We start from the raw sequence: 26,428 nt of genomic DNA, 5'->3' as shown, positions 1-26,428 counted from the left end.
ACACTCCGTACATTAGTATAGAAGCATAACATTTCTCTACGCTTTGAAGCCATTACTCCGTACACTCTCTGCTACAGTTCACCTTTCTCTCTTCATTCTGACCATCCCCGTTTCCCTGATCCTGATTTTCATTGATATTTTTTATCACAACCATTGTTTTGTACTGAACCACCCTGCCTTGCCATAATCAGTTCCTTATCTTTGTATTCTTCTTCTTCTTCCTGTACTTCCAAACCTGTTTCTCAACCCCTCTCTCTCTCTCTCTCTCTCTCTGACCTTTAGCAGTACTAATTTCGTATTCATCCTGCGTACTCTTAGAAAACGGCAATCACTCCAAATGACAACACAATCCATTCAAATGCATTCCATCAACTTCTATCCACTTTTAACTTCACGTGAAATTTTTGCATGTATTCACTTCATTTCATGTATTCACAAACTGAATACTTTTTTCCTGACACAATTCAGGCATTCTGTCATTCAGTATCATTGCTCTCCATCTCAATTCACTACTATTATCTCTCAACAAACGTACCACTTTCCCAGTGACACTATTATCCTTTACCTCCTGTAATAACTTCTTCAAATTTCTTTCCACATTCTTTGTCTCACTGTCCAAGTCGTTTGTGCCCACCAGTACCATTAATTCCTAGGCCTGTTCCTTCCTTCTGTGCAAAGCATCTGATATTCGTTTTATTGTATCACCTGGAAAGCATGTCTTATGCACCTTATTACATATCACACCTTTAAAGATTGAATCGCCATATAAAGTCAAGTGATCATCTTTAGATACTTGCTTCTTCCTATTAATATCCTTGTCATTTACAACTTTAGATGCTTGCTTCTTCCTATCAACCTTCTTCTCATTACATCACTTAATCGCTTCTTTAAACGTTCAATTTACTCCTCTATACGTCATTCAAAGATCGTTTAACTTGACTCTTCATTTTCATCAACTCTTGCCTAAACTCATCCACATTATATCTATCATTATTGTCGCAAGCACTTCTATCCATTTCCTGATTATTCCTGATAACACTGTTCTCGTTTTTGGAACACCTTAACATTTCATCGCAATTCTCACTCAAGCTTTAATATGTTACTTCTTATCATTTACTGTAACACTCCATAATTCTTTAATGGGCGCATACATAAAACAATTGTGCTGCATGATGCAGTTTTTCAGGCATTATACTTTCTTCTCCTCACTTAAAGTTCTCCATTTTGATCCAGTTATAAGAACATGTTAAACTGCATAAGAGACAGGTAAATCTAACATTGTTCAAAAACAGTTGAAAAATGTAACCTGTAAAGTTGTGGTGGAGAAAGAAAATCCCTGGAATATCTCCCCTACATGAAAGTCCAATTAGGCTAAGTTTCTCAGAGGAGTTTCAGAAATATCAAAACAACCACATTTCAAATTTGACCAAAATCGGTTAAAACTGTGTAATTTGCAGATATCTACAAAAGGAAGCAAACCCTCTGATTACTTCACATCTGTTTGACGAGCAAAAAGTGGAAAGAACTGACTTTATCACCTTCAACACTATTGAGATTCGCAATGTAATGGTACTTTCCATGGACACGTTGGATGGCACTGATTTTTGAAGGTTTAAGAATTTTTCTTAGCTAAGGAAGCATATTGCAACGATTTGAATATTGTTTTCGTTGGAGAGTGTACTTCATATGTAAAAATCCACGTATCTATTTGCAAAGCTCATATATACACATACAATCATATAAACAAAGATCTTAACTCACATATTATTATTATTATTATTATTATTATTATTATTATTATTATAACACAGTCAAAACAAGATATCATTCAAACAACAATTTAACTAGTGCCAAATTGTTGTTTGAGACCAGTCAAATTGTCAGGTAGCGTCGTAAAATTTGGACTTTCCGAGTAGCTCAGTTTTTTGAGATCAGATGTTGTCAATTATATGATGTTTATTTCTTGTAAATAGCTTGATAGTTGCTTTAAAATTTCACCAAGTGCAGCGATAACAATTATTATTAAGTGATATCTCCAAGGGGTCCAAAGACTCATCAAGTGAGGGCTTCTGCTCTACCACGCTTTGTCTCCACCACTAACATCCACCAACTTCAGCGAACCACAACTACCATCACCTAGACCAACGCCATCTACTGCCACCCCACCACTACTATTTTCATAGACAATCACAAACATACATGCCCACGGCCGGATTCGAACCCACAGCCTTTTGCCTGGAGAGCGAATATACTAACTACTCGGCCAACCAGGCCGGCAAATGATATACTTTGGTATGTTTATAAGTAAGCCACAGGCGCCAACTTCGATTGCCAGATCTCGATATTTACTAATTTTTTCCAGTTCTTTTTTGTTGATGTTGTTGTAAGTGGGTACTGCGATGTCATTAATTCAAAATTATCGATGTTCAATAATTGTAATGTCAGGTCAATTATGTTCCAAAGCCCGATCAGTTTGTACTCTAAAGTCAAAAATAATTTTTGCTGTTTCGTTTTCCAATACCGTTTCTATTTTATGCTATCACCGGTTATCAGAAGTAGGAAAACCATATTTTTTTACATACATGCTAATGAATTATTTTGGTCACTTGGTCATGAAGGTATTTATAATCAGTTTGGGCTATCTTGTTGCAAGCACTGATCAGATGTTCTACAGTCTCATCTTTCTGATTGCATAATCTGCATTTGTTATTAGTGATGTTCTCGATTTTTGCTTTCGTTTCTTTAGTTTATAATTACTGTTCTTGCGTGGCTAGAATAAATTCTTCTGTTTCTTTTTTAAATACATTCATACTATAGCCATTGTTATGTCTTGGTCATGTCAATTTTTAACTCACTGTCTCGAAGAAATTGGCCATGCAAGAGTTAATTTTTCCAGGGCACATTATTGGTTATTTTGTTGTTCCTTTCTGTAATCAATTTATTTCTAGTTGCGTTTTGTTACAAGAAGGCTTTCTTGTAAAATGGCTTGAAGAATTCACTCATTCGATGTAATTTTTTAAACTAATTTCTTCTTCTTCCACAGTCTGTTCCACTTGCAGCAGAACCCGTTCACCTATTCTTTTTGGTACATATAGCACACTAACATCACTTCGTAGATCTCATACATGATGCATAGTCATTAATTTTCAAGTTTTGCGCTTCGATTTCTAAATGTCTTTCTTTTGTCCAATGTATTAATCCAACAGTGTAATGGATCACTGGTATAGCATAAGAGTTCATTGCCCGGATTGGGTTCAATCCACTGGCTTCTAATATTACTAGGTATTTGTAGTGTTCATTAACTGAAATTGTTTTGATATATATACGAGTGGATGTTCCAATAATTCATGGTGCAGATCCTTAATTTTCCCATTGCTAAAACACCTTTGTGGGCAGGAGCATTGTCCTGATGAAAGAGGATTTTTTTCTTCTACAAACCGAGTCTTTTCTCACGAATTTTTTCGTCTAGTCTGGTTAAAAGATCGGAATAATATTCTCCGGGTTTTTTTTTTTACCCTTTTCAAGATAATTAATAAACAAAATGCCTCTAGCATCCCAAAACACCGATGCCATGACCTTTTCTGCTGATGGAACCGACTTTGTCTTCTTTGGCGCTGAACAACCCACTTCTGTCCATTGTTTTCACTGCTGTTTGTATTCTGGTGTGTAATAGTGAATCCAAGTCTTATCTGTAGTAATAAATCGACGCACAAAATCAGTTTTATTCTTGTTAAACGCTCCAAGCACTGTTCAGAGATTTTCATGCGAGTGAGTTTTTGATCTCTGAGCAAGCGCGGCACCCATCTTGCGCAAAGCGTTTTCATTTGCAATTCTTCAAGCAAAATATATCCTATACATTCTTTTGAAATGCCTATAGTCTCAGCAATTTCACGCACTTTGACTCACCGGTCATCCAATACCATATCGTGCACTTGATCAACGATTTCTGGAGTTGGACACTTTTTGGACGTCCTTCACGTGGATCATCTTCAATGCTGGTACGGCCACGTACCAGCATTGAAGATAATCCACATGATGACCTGATGACCCGGCAGCCCATTTCTTAATTGTCGAAAACGAAGGAGAAGAGTGCCCATAAACTTTTATGAACTTTTATGAACTTTAAATGAATTTCTTTTGGCAGTAAGCCTTGTTTTACAAAGAATTTTATAACCGCACGATACTCAATTTTATCCATTTCAAGGGATAGAGACAACGCTTTTGCTTCAGACAGCTGTATAAAACAAACTACTTGATAGAATGACTTGCAATTTCACACGGATGCTTATGACAGATGTACCAACTTAGAAAAAAATCTCTTGCCGATAGTGTTGCCATCTATGGTCGAGGCCGAGAACATTTCAGACCACCCTCGTCTATATATCTCTTGATCAAAATTAAAATTGCTAGGGTCATAAAATTTTCCTTGTTCTCAAAATCAAAAATCAACTAACACCTTTTATTCCCTAATAGAGAGTAAGTGAGGCCTTTATACCCTATCTACCTTTTGGAGACTGAGTGGGCAGTTCAATCTCCACCGGTAGCCAATCAGAGATAGCTTGCCCATGTCTATCACTAATTATAGCAGCCACCGATGAAGAGGCTGGCAAACAAGTGCTGCCATCTCTTGGTACCTAACCCTAACAAGATATGTCACTGTCTGAAATAATGTGGGTACTACGGTCGATTTTCTTGAGTTTATGGGACGAAAAACCCGAGTTTCCGGGAGGGAAAACCCGCTTGCCTGTGCCAGATCGACTAACTCGGGAACCGGTCGAAGATAGGCTTAGAAAAAGTTCCTCCAGTCAGCGACTAGCCTAAGAACCTAAGTCTAACTTCAAGCCGCCAACCACAGAGGACGCAAGCGCCACTTCCACTGAGCTACACAGGCCTTAATTTTCCTTGTTTAATAGATAAAATTGTACATTTATTCCAATCAGATTGAAGATTAATGGTGACAATGAATTACCTGAGAAAATTCAATCTTTAATGCTAATATCTCAGAATCGCTCATTTTTTAATATTGAAGTTGTTTTCTATGATTTCATAACAGCAGCCAGAAATGAACATATATTTTTGCTAATTCCAAATACTTCTTGTGACTTTAGGATCCAGGAGTGTGGAAGGGAATCAAATGCTTTCTTGTAGTCCATCCATGCCATGTTTAAGTTCATTTTTCGCTTCTTTTTTTTTTTTGATGAATATTTAATCAATAAGGATATGGTCTTTTGATCCTCTGTCTAGATGTTTGAAAATTGCCTTTCTGTTCAATCGAATAAATCTAATTATCTAATACGTAGTGGTATATTGAATTTGCTATGATTGCAGTGAACAGTATAGTTGATATGCACGTTATTGGACGACAGCTACTAGGATCCGCATCTTTATTCTTATCTTTCACAAAGAGAAGAGCCTGTGTAGCTCAGTGGCGTTTGCACACCACTGCGCCGAAGGAAGACTTTATTTCGAATCTAGTCATCGACTAGAGGAAATTTTTCTAAGCCTTTCTTCGTGATCTCTGGCATGGGCAATTGGGTTTTTCTCCCGGAAACTTAAGAAAATCGACCATAGAACCCACATTATTTGAAACATTAAATATATTGTTAGGATTTGAGACCACGAAACGGCGGCACTTGTTGAGCCGACTCTCTTCACTGTGTGCCGCTTAATTAGTGATAGCCTTGGGCTAGCTATCTCTGATTGGCTGCCAGTGGAGATTGAACTGCCCACTCAGTCTCCAAAAAGTTAGATAGGATAAACGGCCCTGCCTACTCCCTATACGGGAACAACATAGGCGTTAGCTGATTTTTGATTTTTGGAATTAAGGTATGTCTCAGGGCCTAGTTAAAGGAAAACCATGAAGCTGAAAGACAATAAAACTTTTTCAGAATATAAATTTTATTATTCTACTTCTTAACAAAGAATTGAGCTAACGTAGTTTGGCAGGCATTTTGTTTCTTTTTTTCATACAACCGATGGTATGGCCCTATTGCCTCTACTCTTCTGCAAATTTTACTGCTTCTCTCTTCATCAGGGTCAGCCTCTAAGCATTGCTGCTTAAAAGCTTCGATTGTACGAAAAACATTTTCAACTTGTTTCTGTAAAATCTCTTTTGGCTGACTATCAGTGGTTAAATTTTCTTCATATTCTTCGGGATCTTCCCGTTGTGCATCTAAATTTAGCAGGTCGGAATCACTCAATTCTTCAGAATGAGATTTAATTAACTCTTGGACGTTATCATTGAAGGGGAGAAAGAAATGAAGGACGTACGAATTGGTCGCCAACACGCGAAATCACGTGCTTTATAGATGACATTTCCCAACTGTTATACAAGCAAAATAGTTACCACTTAAAAAACTACAATGATCATAAAAGAGAAGTTAATTTTTCCGACGTGTAATAATAAACAACTCATCCCAGAAGATGGATTGATTATCCTATTATGAAAATGGATTCTCCTTTTTGTGACATGCGCAGAAGTGTCGAAGGGTCTCGAATCTGTGGGCGTACTATAGCAGACGACATAAATTTTGAAGGTAAAAATTTGGAACATAGTATACATAGTGTACATGGAAGTAGTGTAATCACTGGTGAGTGATTTTTTAAAATAGTTAGCCATAAAAATGTATAATATTAAATTTTTAAAATCTGCAGCATTTATTTTTAAGATGTATATAGGCGCACTAATCATATTTGGGTATCGAAAAATAATGACGCACTAATCGGGGGCCCATTAATCGAGAGATTATTGTAGTTCGTTTTTGCCAGGTGCGCTCCGGTTTTCTAATTTTTTAGCTTGTGCACTGACCATTTCTTGTGCACTGGCCATTTATTATTATTATTACATGGGTAACTCCATGGGGTTTCAGACTCATCGAGGGAGGTCCTAAACATTATGCCAAGTATTTTTCCAATATCCATCGTGCTTCACCTTGAACTGTACGTATAATACCCAGCTGGCAATCTTTTCACTCCTAAATGCATAATCTTACTTTACCACATTAAACTGTTCTCCCTTCTCTCTTGTCTACATCAGTGGTCTCCAAAGTGTGGTACGCATACCCCAGGAGGTACGCGAGTCGATAAGTGGGGATACGTCAAAAAAAGTTCTATATTGATAGGAAAAAAATAATTAATTAAAGATAAAGAATATTACTTTCTTTCATCAATTAAACATATATCTAATATAAACAAAGACGTTATAAAAATCCTGTAAACTTAAATTTGCGAGTACCGCACATTGGGCGACTTTGCACACATAATTGTCCGTGGCAAAGCTGTCATGTTTTTTAAAACTAGGGAGTAAATCTCTTACTTCTTATCATTGCCATTGACAAGCCCAACTAGAGACGGAAAATTGCTTAGTTATCCTGCTATCTACAGATGACACCACAGTTGTATTAATTATTTGACTATTAGTAGTAAGTTGAACGATTTTTTAGTATATATTGTTTCTGTGCAATTCCAACGCCTTTTTGTGCTAACTTTTACGTTTACACTAGAAATAGTGAATTAATATTATCAAAATTGCTTACATTTTTTAAAAGTGTTTGATATTATCAATAGTAAATGAATTATATTTAAATTTTACAAATTAACCGTCACAAAATGGATAAATGGTTAAAAACATTTCCCCCAAAGAAACCGCGAATTGAAGATAATTATGATAGTATTTCTACATCAGACGAACAACAAGGAAAAGATAGGATTGATTCTTCTATTCAAACAAGTTCGTTATCAGTGAAATTAAGTGATAAAAACATTAATCTGAAACTTAACAAAACCTTGCCCAAGAAAGTTCGAAATTATCAAGAAGACTACTTGAAATGGGGATTTACATCGACGATAGTCAACAATGAACCTCGTCCTATATGTGTATTGTGAGACGCTATGTAATGGACGTATGAAACCATCATTATTAGAAAGACACTTAAAAACTAAACATCCTGAATATGAACACAAATCTTTTCAATTCTTTGAACGATGTTTGAAGACATGTAATTCTCCATCCAACAACTTAAACAAATTCACTAAAATTAACGATAAATATTTGGAGGCATCTCTTGAGGTTGCATTCTTGATTGCAAAAGCCAAAAGCCGCACACCATTGGGGAAACACTTGTACTCCCAACCGCCTTAAAAATGGTAGAAATAATCCATGGAAAAGAATATGCAGATAAACTAAAATGTATTCCCTTATCAACAAATACTATTGGTAGACGTATAGAAATCATTGCAGATAATTTAAAGAAGCAACTATTAAAACAAATGACTCAATGTGGGAAATTTGCTATACAGCTTGATGAAAGTACAGATGTTGCCAATATGTCTCAGTTATTGGTATTTACTAGATATTATTTTAATAATGAATTACACATGGAACTACTTTTTTTGTGAGGTACTTCAGGAAAGATGTACAGGGGAAGATATCTTCTCAACAGTAAATAACTTCTTTGGTAAAAACAATATTTTGTGGAAAAACTGTTTAAGCATAACTAGCAATGGAGCAGCTGCTTTAATTGGTACAAAGAAAGGATTCAAAGGAAAAGTAACCGAAATAACACCACATGTCAAATTCATTCATTGTATTATCCACAGGCAAGTTACTGCGGCAAAAAAAAAAAAAAATGCAGCCTGATATACACAAAATACTGCAGGATGTTATCAATATAGTTAATTTTATAAAAACGAGGCCTTTGAATAGTAAAATATTTACAGTATGTCAAGAGATGGGCAGTATCCACGAAAATCTTCTATACCACACGGAGGTTCGTTGGTTATCTCGAGGAAAAGTGCTTAAGAGTGTAGAACTAAAAGATGAGTTACGCATTTTCCTACTGGATAAAGATAAGAAATTTGCATATCTTTATAATGACGATAAGTGGTTATTAATATTATGCTACCTAGTTGATATTTTTCAAAAAGTAAACATCCTTAATTTGTCTCTTCAAGAAAAATGTTACATTTTAACAATGAATGAGAAAATAACTGCATTTCGAAAGCAAATGCTGCTGTGGAGAGAGAAATTTGGAAAGGGATGTTTAGAAATGTTTCCATCTTTATCTGATTTCGTTACAGAAAATAATGTAAATGTAAAACAAACAAAAAGTCTAATATCTGCACATTTAAAAAGTTTAGAGACATATTTTGTAACTTATTCACAGATCTTCCTGGCGAAGAATTTCAATGGATTTTATACCCATTTGCAGAAAATGTAAAAATTGACCACTTTCAAGAGCAATTAATTGACATTAGATATAACACAACTTTGAAAAACGAATTTCAACAGAAATCTCTTCACAATTGATGGATGGGACTGAAGTCCGAGTATAGCAATTTAGTAAACACAGCAAATGATGCACTCCTAGCGTTTGGTTCTATTTATTTATGTGAGGTATCATTTTCTGCAATGACAGGTATTAAAACCAAATATGGAAATAAATTAAACTTGGAACCAGACCTTCGTATCGCAGTATCAGAAGCCATCAAACCAGAATTTCAAGAAATTGTGAAAGAAATGCAAGGCCATTGTTCACATTAAATATTGCAATAAATATGTTTGTAAGTTGTTAATAATAAAAATATCTAGCGTTTTTAATTATTATATGATGATACAAGGTATATTTCCTCTTTATAATACTTATTACAATAGATTTTTGCTCACTCAATTGGGGGTACGCGCTATTTATTTTTTCTGTCTTGGGGGTTCGCAATCAAAAACGTTTGGAGACCACTGGTCTATATAACCAATGTATTTAAATCATCGAGCAAAATTTTAACATCGTCTTGATTGGCTATTGGTCTAATCAATTTTGCATCATCAGCCAACACTGGATAGTTGCTCTCAGATCATTTTCTATATGGATCGTATACAAATTAAATAGTAGTGGTCCAGAACAAAGTCCTGGGACAAGTCACTAGTCATAAGCTTTCTAATGCATTCTACTCCTGAATAAACTACTGATGGTATATCCAACAACTTTATATCCATCTCCATGTGTTGCAGTTTATTGATTAGAATTCCATGAGGCACCCTGTCAAAGGTCCAAAGCAAGGTATCATTGTAAACCCCTTATCTTTACCGACTCAAATATCACTGTAAGGGTGTGTGTGTAGCTCAGTGGAAGTGACGCTTGTGTCCTCTGCGCTTGGTCGCTCGAAGTTAGACGTAAGTTCAAGTCTAGTTGCAGACTGGAGGAACTTTTTCTAAGCCTTTCTTCGATCGGTTCCCGAGTTAGTCGATCACGGGCAAGCTGGTTTTCTCTCCCGAAAACCAGGGTTTTTCATCCCATAAACGCAAGAAAATCGACCGTAGTACCCACATTATTCCAGACAGTAACAGCAGCAAACAAGTGCTACCAAGAGAAGGTAGCACTTGTTTGCTAACCTCTTCATCGGTGGCTGCTATAATTAGTGATAGACATGGGCTAGCTATCTCTGATTGGTTTATATATAAGCTATCTCCTGGTCTATCGCAGTTAAGATGAACTTACAAATGCAAAACTCCTCTCCCTTGTTCTGAATACTCCTGGCATTAGTGTAAATAAAGTGATTAGCCCCATGTGATACAGTGATATAGATATATTAATATCTATCCCATTCTGGTTTTGTTACCAACGATACTAACTTCGACAGTTTTTTTTACATTGTTACATTGAATCCCACTGGTATCTGTGCACTCGTTCAACGGCATTCTCCATGAAAGCTCTAGTAGTTTCTCGGATTTTGCGCATCCAATCTTATTTTATTCAACAACACTTTTTCCAGATTATGAAAACCAAATCCATTCCAATGCAAACCATCCAATTTGTACAAGTCTTTCGTCCATCAAACTCACTCCACGCATCAACAAACTCCACATCATGCCTCCTGCATAACCTACGCATTGTCTTATTCGCTGTCTTTGCCCTCCTTCTCAACTTAACTCTGTTATACTGCGGCAACAGACTCACTATCTTAAGTCGCTCACGCCTTTTTTTTTTTTTTTTTTTGGTACTTTTAGGAACTGTGGTGTACGCCCTAATTTCCTCATTCATACTTGTCTACTTTCAAATCATTCGTTCCAAACAAAACATTGAACTGTAGGTAGTATTCGGTATTGAGACCACATATTAATTAATATAAAACGTTTATTAAAAATAAACAATTAAAAAACCCGACAAATTTCGTTCGTCGTAAGACTTACAATGTAAGTCCTACATCATCAGGGGTAAAAGGTTACTGACAATTAATTACACATATTAGATGTCAGTGGCACACTCAGGATTTAATCTTGTGGGGGGGGGGGGAGTTGAGTAGACAACACTACATCCGAACAACATGGGAAACGATTTGAGAATAGATACTACGCATTGCATACGACCTATAATTGAGCATCTGCAGTGATCGCCAATACATGAAACCTGTGATCTCCTCTGGCCCGGCTCGGGCAAACGAAGTAGCGCTCGGTCCTCCCAAGCACTACCTCATTTGCCTTGCTTCACAGTGGCCGTGATTCCCGAGAGCTATAGGATATTCCCACGTTATGTGACCGCTAATTTATAAGTTGTATAGAAATAGAAGAAACGACACAATATAAATTTAAAAAATGAATTTTAATTAGGAAAAGATTTTTGAAACATATTCTAGTGTTTTTTTTTTCCTTTTTCTTTTGGGGGGGTCCCTGGTGCCCCTTGGGCGCGCCACTATTAGATATTTTTTATAACTTCACAACTGTCAAATAATTGAGAAATCCGAATACAATTGATATATTCGTTACTGTATGTGTGTTAGAAGATTGCTAGTTGTTGCCACGTTCTGTGTCTCACGCGTGCTATATCCCAGGTCCGCAGCAGTTACATTTTTGATGAAGGCAGACCACAAATAATGTAAAATCAAGCCTTGATTTTTATTGTACTATGCAGGCATCCTAAACATTTGTGAAGCTTCTTTAAATTTCCTTGTGAAACAGTTGTTATCAATATATGATATGTTTATCTGTTGCCAGAGTACGTGATGGCCAGTAGTGGCTGTGTGGAATGCTAAGCCTGATTTGTGCTCCCTTCTTTTTTTCGACGTCTTTTACATGCTCAGACTGCCCAGACATGCGGATCTCTCCCAACCTTCCCGTCTGGCCTACATAACAAATGCCACAAGAGCAATGAATCTCATAGGGGCCTGGTTTTCTCATGGGGTGATGTGGCGTTTTGGTGGATGTAGGAATCTTGATATTTTTTGTAAAGGTAGAAAAGCCACTTTTATTCATGCAAGCCAATTTGTTCATGACATTTTTGATGTACGGTAGCGTGATTGCATTCTTGAAATCTTGTTTAAGTGAGTTGTAGGAGCTGTATTAAGATTTTTTTTTTTTTTTTGATCGTTTTGGGTTCAAAACCATTAAGTGCGAGGTTCTGTGCCAGGTAGTGTAATTCTTCATTTCTCTTCATTGGTGTGCTAGATATATTGTATGGTCTGTCTCTCAAAGTTTTATTACGCCTATTTCTTGCATTGGATGGTGGTGTGAAGCGGCATTTAAAAATCTTCCTGTTGTGGTGGATTTTCTGTATACGGAGGACAACCTTTTTTCCTCTTCGTTTAATTCCTTTTTTTTGTAAAGTAAAATCAAGGACGCGAGTTATACGCGGAGGCGAGTTACATTCGAGTAAATACGGTTTAATTTGTACTGTAGAAGTTTTTACTCGATCCCAGGGGTTCAAGTGCCCGTTAGCGAAAGTATACAAATACTCCAATATATACACAGTCAGAGTTGAAGAACTCTGACTGAAAAATGTTTGTGACTTTGCAGGAAACAATTTCGCTAATTTGTTAGAGCATGGAAATACAAGATTTTTGTCCTTGGGATCCATCAATTGACAGAATTTTAAGCATGTTTGATGGGCTTTGTTCTTATTTTCTTTCTCAAGAAAAATGCCCAGTTATATTGCGAAAATTGTTTCAAGACCCCTGTTTCAATTTGTCGTTGTCATTTGCAAGAGATCAAGTGCCTACGTTCCAAACATATTACCTCAATTGAAAAAGATAATAATTCAGCTTCTGAAGTAGCCATGAATATCGAAAATCTTGTAAAGAATTTAAAATCCAGAAAAAGTGAAGTGTTTGTAACTACTGATGTCAAAAAAAAAAAAAAAAGAAAAGAAAAGAAAATATTAGTAGATTCAGGAGAAATTAATCAGGCTAAGTTTTTTGAGGTAGTTGAGAATTTATATGAAACGCTTAGAATATGTCAACAAGTGGAAATACAGTTTATGAAACACTGAGCAGTTCAAGTGGGTGCTACTAAGGAAGACACCTGAATGGAAAGAAATACAGAACAGCCTGAACAAGGAACTCATCACACACACAGAAATAGAAGCTCGTGTATTCAATCAATGGACCCTCATAAAATCTATAATTGTGAGGCAGTTGGATATATGGAATAAAGAAAACATTCCTGTATCTGATAGATGGGTACAGATATTTTCTGAAATGGGCGAAAAACGCCTAGACTTTGAAGACTTTTGTAATATAGTAGTTTATTCTTGGTTCTTCCAGTAAGTACAGCACCTGTTGAGAGAACATTTTCTGTTATTAGCAGTATGTGGTCAAAGGAGAAATCTAGATTGTGTTGAGACAATGAGGGCTATGTTAGCTGTAAGACAAAATTGTGTCATGGAGTGTAAGAAGTTTTATGATAAGCTGTTGAAAGACCGAAATTTGCTGCATGAGATCATTTCATTGGAGAAATATTCATGGTACGATACATTCTCCGTCTATATCTACCTAAATTTTTGTATGGATTCTGTCACTGAAGAATAACGATAAGCTCGATATGTTTATGTAATAAAACTTTTTTTAATCGTTTTATGTTTTTATTAATACACAATATTAATGAAAACATTAAACGATTAAAAAAGTTACTGATGAGGCTAGGAAGTTGTGGGTAATGGTGAACAAAGAGTTGAAGTTCAGAGCATATATTGCAAACATTATTTTGCAATATGTCCTCTCAAAAGATATTTTATTATTACGGGCAGCTCCAAGAGAGGGGAAGAGAAAAGTTGTTCTCCCAAAAGGGGAAGATCATCGAGGGAAGCCCAACATCATGTCAAGAGCAACTATTCAACATTCACACAGTATCTATCATACTTCACCTTGAACTCATTTACAGTCATGGCACCCACAACAGACTCTAGCAACTTATTCCACTCATTTACCACTCTTCAAGTAAAAATCCTAGCTTTAACACCCTTGCTAACCACACTCTTACCAAGATTCCATGGATGGCCCCTAGTCCTCCCACTACCAGTCCTATTCTCAAAAATATCTTCTGAATTAATCTTATAGAAACCCTTCAGTATTTTGAATGTCTCAATCATATCACCCCTTTTCCGCCTATCAACCAATTTCTGCAGCCCATAAATCATCAACCTGTTCTCATACGGTTCATTCCATAGTCATGCTATTATCTTGGTCACTCGTCTCTGGATCCTCTCCAGAGACGAGTGACCTGGTGCCCAAATCAAGGCTCGATACAGAGGAAAAATAACCTGTTTGTCTCTGCTCGTTAAAGTGTTTTTCAGCAACCAAGTGATTTGATGAGCTGATTTTGCCACTTTTGCTATGTGTTCCCTACACTTCAACCCCCTATTCAACAACACTCCCAAATCCCTGGCCTCATCAATCTCCTGGAGTACAGTTCCACCAATGTGATATACTGCTGCTAATCTTTTCACCCCAAAATGCAAAACCTTACATTTTTCCACATTAAATTGACACCCATTTTCCTTAGCCCAGTCCTCCAAACTATCCAAATCATCCTGCAAAATTTTGACATCCTGAGCATTCACTATTGCTCTACCTAACTTTGCATCATCCGCAAACAGATACACAGTTCCTCTCAGATCTTTTCATATATCGTTAATGAACAAATTAAACAGTAGTGGTCCAAGAACAGAACCCTGTGGCACACCACTAGTCACAGGCCATCTTTTGGACTCTACTCCTGAATAAACCACTCTCTGGTATCTCTCCATCAACCATCCTGCTATCCATCTCACCAACCCTATATCCATTCTTGTATGCTGCAGTTTACTGATTAGAATTCCATGTGGTATCCTATCAAAGGCTTTAGCAAGGTACAGTAAAATCACTGTAAACCCGTTACCCTTATCCAGTTCAGCCGTCACTGTGTAATAAAATGTGAGCAAGTTACTGAGGCATGATCTACCCCTTCACAAAACCATGCTGTCCCCCAACAGTATCCCATTTTCATCTATCCACTCTTTTATTTTCCTCTTGAATATTTTCTCCAAGACCTTCACCACAATTCCTGATATGCTGATCGGCCGGTAATTTTCAACAGCAGTCTTGGAACCTCCTATATGCAGTGGAACTATTTTCCCCTCTTTCCACCCCCTTGGAACTAACCCAGACCCGAGACTCAAATTAAACAAAATGTTCAAAGGCACTGACAATTCTTTAGCCGCTTCTTGTGCAACACGAGCTGGTATACCATCCAATCCTGCAGATGAATTGATATTGAGGTTTTGTAATAGACCATTCACTTCCACTTCATTCACCACAATGCCCATATAAGCTGTTGGTTCTTCCATTTCTGCAATGTCACCACCTGGATGATATACTCTTTCAAAGTGCTCACTCAGTAATTCTACTATATCAACTGATTCGGTTACCTTCCTTCCATCGGCATTCTTTGAAATCAATCTGCCGTATACATTTTTTATTTTACTTACAACATATCGAAAAAACTGTTTGGGATTCTCTTTAGCCTGCATGGCTAATGTTCTTTCATTATCTGCTTTTGCTTTTCTTACCACACTTGTTACCCCTCTGGCCTGGGCTTTATACCGTTCATGTGCCTGCAGGTCACCTTTCTCCTTAAATTCCCTCCAGAATTGTTTCTTTTTTTGCAGCTCAAGCTTAATGGTGTTATTCATCCATTTAATCCCTACTTGATTTAATATTCGGACTCTAGGTATACAGTCAGCCATTGCCTCCTGCAAACACTTCTTAACCACCTCCCATGCACTATCAACATCCAACCCTTGCAGTTTTACATGCCATGGCACTGAACCAATCAAGCTCCTAAGCTTGTCATACTTACCAGCCTGATAATTCCACATGTACCCTGTCTTAATTGTAAATTCCACACCTTTAGCCACCTCCCAAGTCAAGACCCTATGATCACTCTCACCAATTGTTGGCAACGTGGTCATATTTGTTACAGCAAAATTCTGAGATGCAATTACTAGGTGAAGCACTTTCTGACCCCTAGTATTTTCCATTACATGCTATCGCAGATAGTTATCCCTTAATAACTGCATAAAATCAAATTCCTTCCTCCCATGTGTCCTCTCCTCCCTCCAATCAATGCTACCATAGTTGAAATCTCCCATAATAATTACCCTCCTTCCACTCATTTCTTCTATTTACTTATGCATATTATCTCCACCATCTTTTCCATCACCTGGTCTATAGCAGGTGATGGAAAATATACCCAATTGTATATTTTGTTCTGCTAGCCTCAATCTCACACCAAATGGCCTGAAATGTGCTCTTTTCTCTATCCTGCAATTTAACTTCTATTCTCCTTGGCTGCAGCTCATCAGCTATCATCAATAATACTCCTCCCCCTATTTTATTCTCCCTGTAATTTCTGAACACACTATACCCCTCACATTCAATCCCACTAGCTATCAGGGTGAACAGAATTTGAATAAATCTGTGCTGTTACTATCTATGGAAACGAGCTAGAATAGATTGAGCAGTTTGAAATTACAGTTGAAACAGTTAAATTTATGAAACTTACATATTATAACAATTAATGCCTGCTTGCCATCTGGATTTCCTGTTTAGACAGATGATAAATCTCAGTTTTTCTGGAGGAGGGAAAACATGCCATTTCATATAAAGCCAGCTAACTCACCTTCAAAGGGCTGGGTGAGATGGCAAGAAAAAAATGAAGGTCAAAGTCTGGATCTAAATATATACAGCAATTTAAGGAAGAGTTGTTGTTTATTCTGATTAGATTCATGCCTGTGAATCTAGAATGCAGTGAATTTTGCATGTATATTGCGAGTTCTAGTGGAGTAGACATTCGACTTTCAAGGGGGGGGGGAATCTGTCTTAATAACTTATCGCTAACAGCATTCATTTTTGAAACAATTAGAACGTCGGTCAGAAGAGACAACCGCACTCAATTTATACTATCAATTGACCAACAGACCATGCATATTACTAAGTCTAGACATCAAAAGAGCTTTTGACAGTCAGTCATGAATACATCTTTGAAGTGTCATAAAAGAAACATGATTTGGAGCCAACTTTAGGAACTCGTTAAAAATATTCTATGAAAATGCAGAAAGTCATATAATCATAAATAAAAAAACTCTCTGCACCTGTCCAAATCAATTGTTCAGTACAAGAAGAGAATCCTCTCTCTCTATAGCCCTCTTTGTACTAGCACTTAAACAATTAATTAGAGCAATAAACACAAATAAACAAATTCAAGGAACAAATATTCATGTAGAAAGTGAAGCAAAATTGCTAGCTTATGCAGACACATAACACTCACACTAGAAAATGAAAAATCCATGGAGGAAACAATAAAAGCATTGGACTCCTTCGCAAAGACCTCAGATCTCAGGGTGAATGTGGCGAAGTCTTGCTGTTTGGTGGTCGGCGACTGGAAAGAGGAACCCAAAATTATTATTATTATTATTATGTGATACCTCGAAGGAGAGAGCGGGAGAGCGTACCAACAGCATCGAACGATTGATCCCTTCCAACTACTAACCGGGCTCAAACTTGCTTAACATTTTGTGTGAGCCATTAGTAGCTGAGACTCTACCAATCAAGCAACCTTTGCTGGCTACTGGTCGGAATGTTGAGAAAAAAGTACTTGCCAGTATTAGGAATAAAAAATTGGAGGCATATACATATATGTAGATCAATGGAAAGAGTTGTATGAAGCCATATTTTAAAAAATTAATAATATGCAAAATAGACACCTTTCCGTGAGAGGCAAAGCTAGGATTTGCAATATGTACTTAGTGTCCAGACTGTGGTACAAAATACATAACATTCCATATCACGGACAGTGGGCGGATAAAATTCATAGGCTCTTTGCAACATGGGGTTCACAATATGAACCAATACGCCGTACAACACTCTTCCACGAAACAGAAGCTTGAGATCTCGGCTAGTTAATATACACCTAAAGACCTTGATAATCGGAGCCATAACCACAGTAAAAGCACATAATAAATCATACCATGGATACGCAATTGCCTTTCTACAAAAGAATGCAATTTCTTTCTATAAAATAATGCCTTCCTAACAGAGTCACTAGCTCTCTTCCGTTGATCAAAAAAAGACCACTCAGAATATTCACTGAGAAGCTACTGCACACCAGATCACGAGCGATATATTATTATTATTATTATTATGTGACACCTCCAGGGAGTTCAAAGACTCATCGAGGGAGAATGTGCCAACTACTAACCATGCTCAAAATTGCTTAACTTTTTGCTGATATGCAAAGCTAACTAGAACCATTTTTCCAATACCTCAGAGTCGAGAACAAAAAAGAGGGGAGATCAAACTTCAGTGTTGAACAATATATTTCGTCTTCCAATAATTTCGTTCTACAAAACCTTTTCTTTAAAGTTCATCATGTATGTTTGCCAACCCAAATGTGGGTTGTAGCAAAAGGAATACCACTCGATGGTCTTGCAAACTGTCAATTCTGTAAACAGTCAGAAACACTTTATCACATGATGATTTATTGTAAAAAACCAGAAGCAATCTAAAGGCTGGTGAAACAATGGATGCCATAGAATCAAATAATAAAAGCATTGGACTCCTTAGCAAAAGCCTCAGCCTTTGCAAAGGAGTACAAGCAATCATAATTATTATAACAATGTATACTATTTGGACATACAGGTGTGACCATATGTATGACAGAACAGGTGGTGAAAACATTCAAACAAAATTCCATAGATACCTGCAAGATGTCATGAGGAATTCTATCCTTTTGAAAAGGATGAATGCAGAGGAATGGGAGTCCTTAAGAATTCACTTGCATCAAATTGACTAATGCTAACCTTCAGATAGCTGAACACAAAGAACATTCATTGTGCGTGTGTGTGTGTGTGTGAGAGAGAGAGAGAATCAATTATCAGGAATGCTAAGTGAACTTTAAGGATTCAAAATATGTAATCAAATAATATACTATTTTTAGGAATGACAGAAGAGATAGCAGAGGAGGAGGAGTGCTACTAATGACATCAGATGACGTTAGTCCAGTTAGGGTAGAAATACAAGAAAACAATGATGGTAACAATGTCCCATGCAGCGATGAGTTTGAGTCTATTTGTGTGAAGTGGTGGTTAACAGAATGAAATATATGGTGGGGTGTTGCTACAGACCTGGCAGCTCAGTTGTAGGGGACGAAGAAATGCAACGCCAATTTAGCCTTAGTACCAAGCGAATGATCATTATAGGTGACTTTAATTTTCCAAATATTGATTGGGTAGAAGAGAAATCTCATGATCAGAAAGAAGAACAGGAATTTATTGAATTGTTGCAGAATAACTTTCTCAAGCAGCATGTGAAAGAAGGAACTCTAGGTCAAAGAGTGTTGGATTTGCTCATAGCGTCAGAAGGGATCTCTGTCAAGGATAGAGATCCCTTCTGACAAGGATATAGCTATTTTACCACCAATTGGTGACAGTGATCATGCTGTTCTTTCTTGGGAAGTATCTACTTGTATTGAAGCTCCGATAAAAACAGGCTATATGCTGAACTACAAAGCTGGAAATTATGATAGACTTAGAAGAATACAATCTTTGGTCCCATGGTATCAGTTACTGAATGAAAAAAATGTCAGCAATGCATGGGAATATTTGAAAAAGTGCTTGAATGAGGCAGTATCTGAATGTATCCCTGGTGTTCAAAGAGTGAATAAGTGACTTTAATATGAAATGGATGTGCAGCCTTATTAAGCTAGAAATCCACAAGAATAAGATGATGTGGAAAGAATATCATGAGAATAAGAGTGAGAGGAGTTATGAAATATATAACGCTCAGGCCAGAAAAATAACGAGTATTGTAAGAAAAGCTAAAACGGAGTATGAAAAGAGATTGGCCATGCAAGCTAAAGGCAATCCAAAAGAATTTTATTGTTATGCCACAAGCAAAAGAAAGAATGAATGTGGAAGAATAACTTTATTGAATGCAGATGGTACACGAGTGTTGAAAGTTAAGGAGATTGTTCAGTTAATGAGTGCTCACTTTGCTAAGATATATCAACCAGGTGTATGGTGCACAGTGCTACTGCTACATTGGATGAAGAGTTAGAGGTTCATGAAAATGAGGTTGAAGAGCTTTCGCATAACCTGGATAAGAATTTGTCAATAGGGACAGATGGAATATTTGCCCATTTGTTAAAGGAATGTTCAGCTGAATTGGCTAGGTCTTTCACACATTTGTATAACTTGAGTCTCTGCTCAGGAATGATACCACAGGAATGGAAGGAATGTAATATAGTTCCATTGCACAAGGGTGGTGCAAAAACTGATGTGTCTAACTACCGACCTATTAGTATTTCTGGTGTGGTAGTGAAGATTTTAGAGAAGTTAGTAAGAACTCACATACAGAAATGGGTAGACAATCATTCTATACTCTGCAGGGAACAGCATGGGTTTACTAAAGGAAGGTCATGTTTTAGCAATTTGCTCATATTTTATAACAATGTTACTGACGAGTTGGATAAAGGAAATGGATATACTATGATAATGTTGGATTTTTCTAAGGCATTTGATAGGACACCACACAATAGGCTGTTGCATAAACTGGAGAATATGGGATTGGAACATAATCTATTGCCTTGGATCAAGGGATGGTTAACAGACAGATATCAAAAAGTGGTATACAGTGGGTGTGAATCTGCCAGATTTAAGGTAACCAGTGGTGTACCTCAGGGTTCAGTCCTTGGGCCATTATTGTTTAATCTATACATTAATGACTTCAAGCAGGGTCTATCATCAGATTTGCAATTGTTTGCTGATGATGTGAAGATAGGCAGGGCAATCACGGATGCTACTGATATTCAGCAATTACAAAATGATTTGAATAGGCTGGAAATCTGGGCAAACAAAAATGGCTGTCAGTTTAATGTTAGTAAGTGTAAAGTTATGCACTTTGGCGTGATTAGAGATCCAGCGGCATATTATATTAGCGGGGTTATGCTACAAGAAACTGAAGAGGCAAGGGATCTTGGTGTATTGGTGGATAAGAATTTTAAGTTCAACGGTCACGTAGCAAAAGTTACAAATACAACTCAGAGGATAATTTCTATGCTGAAGCGAACCTTGACATGTAAGGATAAGGAAGTAATTTTGCCTCTTTATAAGGCTTTTAATGACTTTTAATCACTGTTAATAACTATGAGAAATAATCTCACAAAATGAATTACGTGTAACAAACAGTAATACTCTTAAGGAGGTTAAATTTGATAAGATCCCACTTGGATTACTGTGCTCGGATTTGGTCTCCTGGGTTCCAAGGGGATAAATAAGCTATGGAAAGGGTGCAGAGAAGAGTTACAAAGATTATATTCGGATTATGGGATTTAGATTATGAGGACAGATTGCGAGTATGTGGATTACAGACTCTGGTTAACAGGAGAAAGAGGGGTGATATGATAGAGGTTTATAAACTTTTGAATGAATGTTGTAGCATTTCAAATGATGAAATTTTTCGTTATATTGAAAGTGGTGGGGAGAGAACACGGGGGGGGGGGGGCATCCATGGAAATTAAGGTTGTTCTCAGTCAAGAAAGGGGTAAGAGCTAGGTTTTTTTCTCAGAGAGCAGTGAGTGAGTGGAATAATTTTCCCTTAGGGGTAGTGAGTGCATCTAGTGTAAATGAATTTAAGGGAAGGTATGATAGCTGGGTTGGGTAATCTACAGCCTCCCTCGATGAGTCCTTGACTCCCTGGAGGTCTCAGATAATAATAATAATAATAATAATAGTGTGTTAAAATAGCTAACAATTAAAATTGTTAATAACAGTAGTGCAAAGGTATTAAGATTTAAAACCTAAATGTAACTAAAAATGTAATGCTATGTAACTGTTCACCATTAATAACTATGAGAAATAATCTCACAAAATGAATTACGTGTAACAAACAGTAATACTCTTAAGGAGGTTAAAGCATATGTAAATATATGATCTATATATGTATTTATGATGTATTTATTGTTACTACTATGTAGTCATTTGTAACTGGTTTAATAACAGAAATACAAAAGGCATTAAGAGTTAAAACCTGAAAAATAACTAATAATGTAATGTCATGTAACTCTTCACTGTTAATGACTATGAGAAGTAATCTCACAAAATGAATTACTTGTAATAACAAAGAGTAATACCCTTAAGGAGGTTAAAACGTGTAAATATATGATGTATATATCTACTTATGATGTACTTATTTTTACTACTATGTATTTATTTGTTTGTACTATATATTGGTATAATAACAGTAATACAAAGGTATTAAGAGTGAAAACCTGAATATAACTAGTAATGCAATGGGATGTAACTGCTCACTGTTAACGACTATGAGAAGTACATTCAAAAATGAATATTTGTAACAAATAGTAATACCCTGAGAGGCTAAAGCATATGCAAATATATGATGAATATATCATATATTCATCAAACCACAAAAGTGTAGTTAGTAAGGGTGTTAGAGCTGGGTTCTTTACTTTTAGAGTGGTGAATGAGTGGAATGGGCTGCCAGAGTCTGTGGTGGATGCTGTGACAGTGAATGAGTTTAAGGCGAGGTATGATAGATACTGTATGAATGTCGAATAGTTGTGATGAATATGATTTGGGGCCTCCCTCAATGAGTCTAAGGACTCCCTGGAGTTGCCTGTAATAATAATAATAATAATAATAATAATATCTATCAATGATGTATCTATTTTACTGCTGTGTATTTATTTTTATTTGTACAATAACAGTAATACAAAGGTATTAAGAGTTAAAATCTAAATGTAATTAATAATGAAATCTCAAATAACTGTTCATTGTTAATGACTATGAGAAGTAAATTCACAAAATGAATTACTTGTAATAAATATTAATTCACTTGAGGTGGGTAAAGCATATGTAAATATATGATGTATATATGTATTTATGATGTAAATATTTTACTACTATGTATTTATTTGTTATTGTTTAATAAAATATACTCAACTTATGAAAGGCCTCTAGCATTAGTGGAGGAATCTTTTTTAACATTTAGAGGAAAGCCACTTCAAGGTGTAGACGTTATATGAAATTTTCTTTTGCTTGAATGTGGTTCCTTGTTTATCAGGGTTAATTGTCAGCAGCCAGATTGGTTTGAAAGCATCAGTTCTCGTCTGATCACTGAAATTAAGCAAATCTGAGCCCATTAGTACTTGGGAGGGTGCCCACCTGGGAACCCTGGGTGCTGCTTGCTGGCATTAATTATTTGGCAGCCTGGTTGGCTGAGTGGATAGCGTATCCGCTCTCCAGCCAAAAGGCTGCAGGTTCGAATCCCGCCATGGGCATGGATGTTTGTGATTGTCTGTAGAAATACCAGTAATGGTCAGCGGTAGATGGCATTGGTGTAGTGTGGAGACAGAATGGTGAAGAAGGAGTTGTAGAGTAGGTACCCTCCCTCAATGAGTCCTTGGACTTCCTGGAGACGTCAAATAATAATAATTTGTGAATTTTTATCAGATTCTTTTAGATAATGCATGTAACATTATCAATTATATGTTATAACAATATCAATCATGGATATTTGTGATTGTGTGTAGAAATACCAGTAATGGTTGGTGGTAGATGGCATTGGTGTAGTGTGGAGACAGAATGGTGAAGAAGGAGTTGTAGAGTAGGTACCCTCCCTCAATGAGTCCTTGGACTTCCTGGAGACGTCAAATAATAATAATTTGTGAATTTTTATCAGATTCTTTTAGATAATGCATGTAACATTATCAATTATATGTTATAACAATATCAATCATGGATATTTGTGATTGTGTGTAGAAATACCAGTAATGGTTGGTGGTAGATGGCATTGGTGTAGTGTGGAGACAGAATGGTGAAGGAGTTGTAGAGTAGGTACCCTCCCTCAATGAGTCCTTGGACTTCCTGGAGACATCAAATAATAATAATTTGTGAATTTTTATCGAATTCCCAGTGCTTTTAGATAATGCATGTAACATTATCAATTATATGTAACTCAACGTTTCCTCATCAGAATTGCTGGTACCATCAGAAGTTAACAAATGATTAACAATTTAATAAGCTGTTAATGTCACTGTTAAGTATAAGAAGAGGTCTAAATTTAGTAACTGTCATCCTGGAGCTCAGTAGAGATGCCACTTTTATAAGCACTGCTAAATGCTAATTGTATAATAATCAGATATGTGTATCAGATTATTACCATGATAAGTCATTGAAACTTCTGTCTGCATTCCAAACAGAAGCTACTATTCTTAAACAAAAATCTTACTGCTTACAAAAAATAAATAATAAATATAAATAATAAAAAAGAGGGAGACCTAAAACGTATCGGATAGGCCTAGAAAGCACTATTAAAATATTAAAATAGTTGAGAATTACTAAACTAAAACGAGGAGCTCACTTATTTATTATTATCTGTTAATTCTGGCCTGACTGCATTTTACCCCTTTTTCTTTTTTTTATTTAAAGAATAAAAAATTCCAGTTTTCTGGAGGGAAAAACCTTTGTCTGAGGCCAACTAACTCTCCTTCAACTGAAAAGTCATTAGAAAGATTCTTCGCCTCCTAGAGCATTCGAACACAGGTTTCTTTCATATATATATACAGGGTGTTCGGGATAAATTTGACAGTTTCGTAAGGAAAAAGAAAATCTTCTTTGTATCTATTAAATTTAATGAATTGACAAAAAAACATTACAGGCAGAGTTAATTACAATACTATCAACAAGATTTACTCAAAATAACCACCATTAGCATCGATCACAGCTTCAATTCTGCTTCGGAACCTCGAACAAGCTGATGCTACAGTCTCCCTGGGAAGGGCCGAAAAAACTGTTTTAATTTTATCCATTAACTGGGCTTTTGTATTACTGGAAGTGCGATTGGTGTCTTTTTCAACTGCGCCCCATACAAAATAATCCATGGGGTTAAGGTCTGGGGAGTTTGGAGGCCAAACATTTGGACTGGTGAAGTCGTAGACATTTTCAGACAACCATTTTTGACTTTTCCCAGAGGTGTGGCAAGGGGGCCGAATCCTGCTGCCATACATACGGCCTACCATTGGCTACCCTTGTTATCCAGGGCTTGACTACAGTTAGCAACTCCACGAACAAAGCCCGAATTCCAATGCCAGGGTTCTTCAACACCTGTTCCTGCAGATTTGCGAGGAATTCTGCTGTACGAACGCAATCAGATCGTCTGCTAGGGATCTTTCTTCTTGCTACATCCTCGTAGTCACCATTGCAAGTCTCTAGTTCATGCCTGATTGTTTTTACTGTATTCAGGGAGCATTGGGCAGCAGTCGTAATATCCTTATTTTGATGGCGGGCACGAATCATCATGATACAAGTTATTCTCTTCCATGATTCAGGTGGGTTCCAGCTATCCATCCTTTCTGACATCTTGTATATGAATGAAGAAGGGTCCAAACTTTTAAATGAAGAGAAGTGTGTGTTAATACATGTAACTTACGGAAAAATATAATTAATTATAAATATGTCAAATTTATCCCGAACACCCTGTATATATATATATATATATATATTATTATTATTATTATTATTATTATTATACCCAAGGTAAAATACTTTCTACATTTATATCTCCTCCTGAGATTTTTATTTAATAAGGTTAAAACACCTTATGGTAACTTGTTCTGGTAAAATACTTATAAGCTCTGTATTACTAAAATCTTGGTATTTCTAGCCTGGAAACCTTATTAAATAAAAATCTCAGGAGGGGATATAAATGTAGAAAGCATTTTACCTTGGGTATAATAAATGTTAAAGATACCAAATTATTTCTACTTTTACCATGAGTTGCCTTGGTCTTGCACTACGTGCAGGATCAGCTAGACTTGCAGGCGCAAACTTGACTTGTTTGTCTGTTTGCTTACTTGGGAAATGGAGTAAAACCAGGTTTAAAATAGCTTGGTATCTTTAACATTTATTATACCCAAGGTAAAATACTTTCTATATATATATATATATATAATACTACAAATTGATACATATATATATATATATATGTGTGTGAATGAAATTACAGAAAATCCGGAATGTATGTGGGGGAGGGGTAGATGATATTCCGAGTAGATTTGCACCCTCAAACTTGTTTTGTACAAGAAACAGTTCATTTAGCTTTGCTTAAG

General features: G+C 36.4%; 1 long non-coding RNA gene and 1 pseudogene across 1 annotated transcript in view; one reads left to right on the top strand and one right to left on the bottom strand.

Moving 5' to 3' along the window:
* The window catches only part of LOC150108669 (uncharacterized), a 114,957-nt gene that overhangs the window by 88,150 nt on the left and 379 nt on the right, over nt 1-26,428 (bottom strand). The gene's annotated exons all lie outside the window — the stretch shown is intronic.
* On the top strand, nt 23,391-23,508 carry LOC150108670 (5S ribosomal RNA; annotated as a pseudogene).

The sequence above is a fragment of the Typopeltis vanoorti genome, chromosome 3 (genome assembly GCF_054136105.1).
Source record: "Typopeltis vanoorti isolate ZY-2024b chromosome 3, IOZ_Tvanoo_1.0, whole genome shotgun sequence".
Classification (NCBI taxonomy): domain Eukaryota; kingdom Metazoa; phylum Arthropoda; class Arachnida; order Uropygi; family Thelyphonidae; genus Typopeltis; species Typopeltis vanoorti.
Note: the sequence above shows the minus strand (reverse complement) of the source record. Positions and strands in the feature narration are given on the sequence as shown.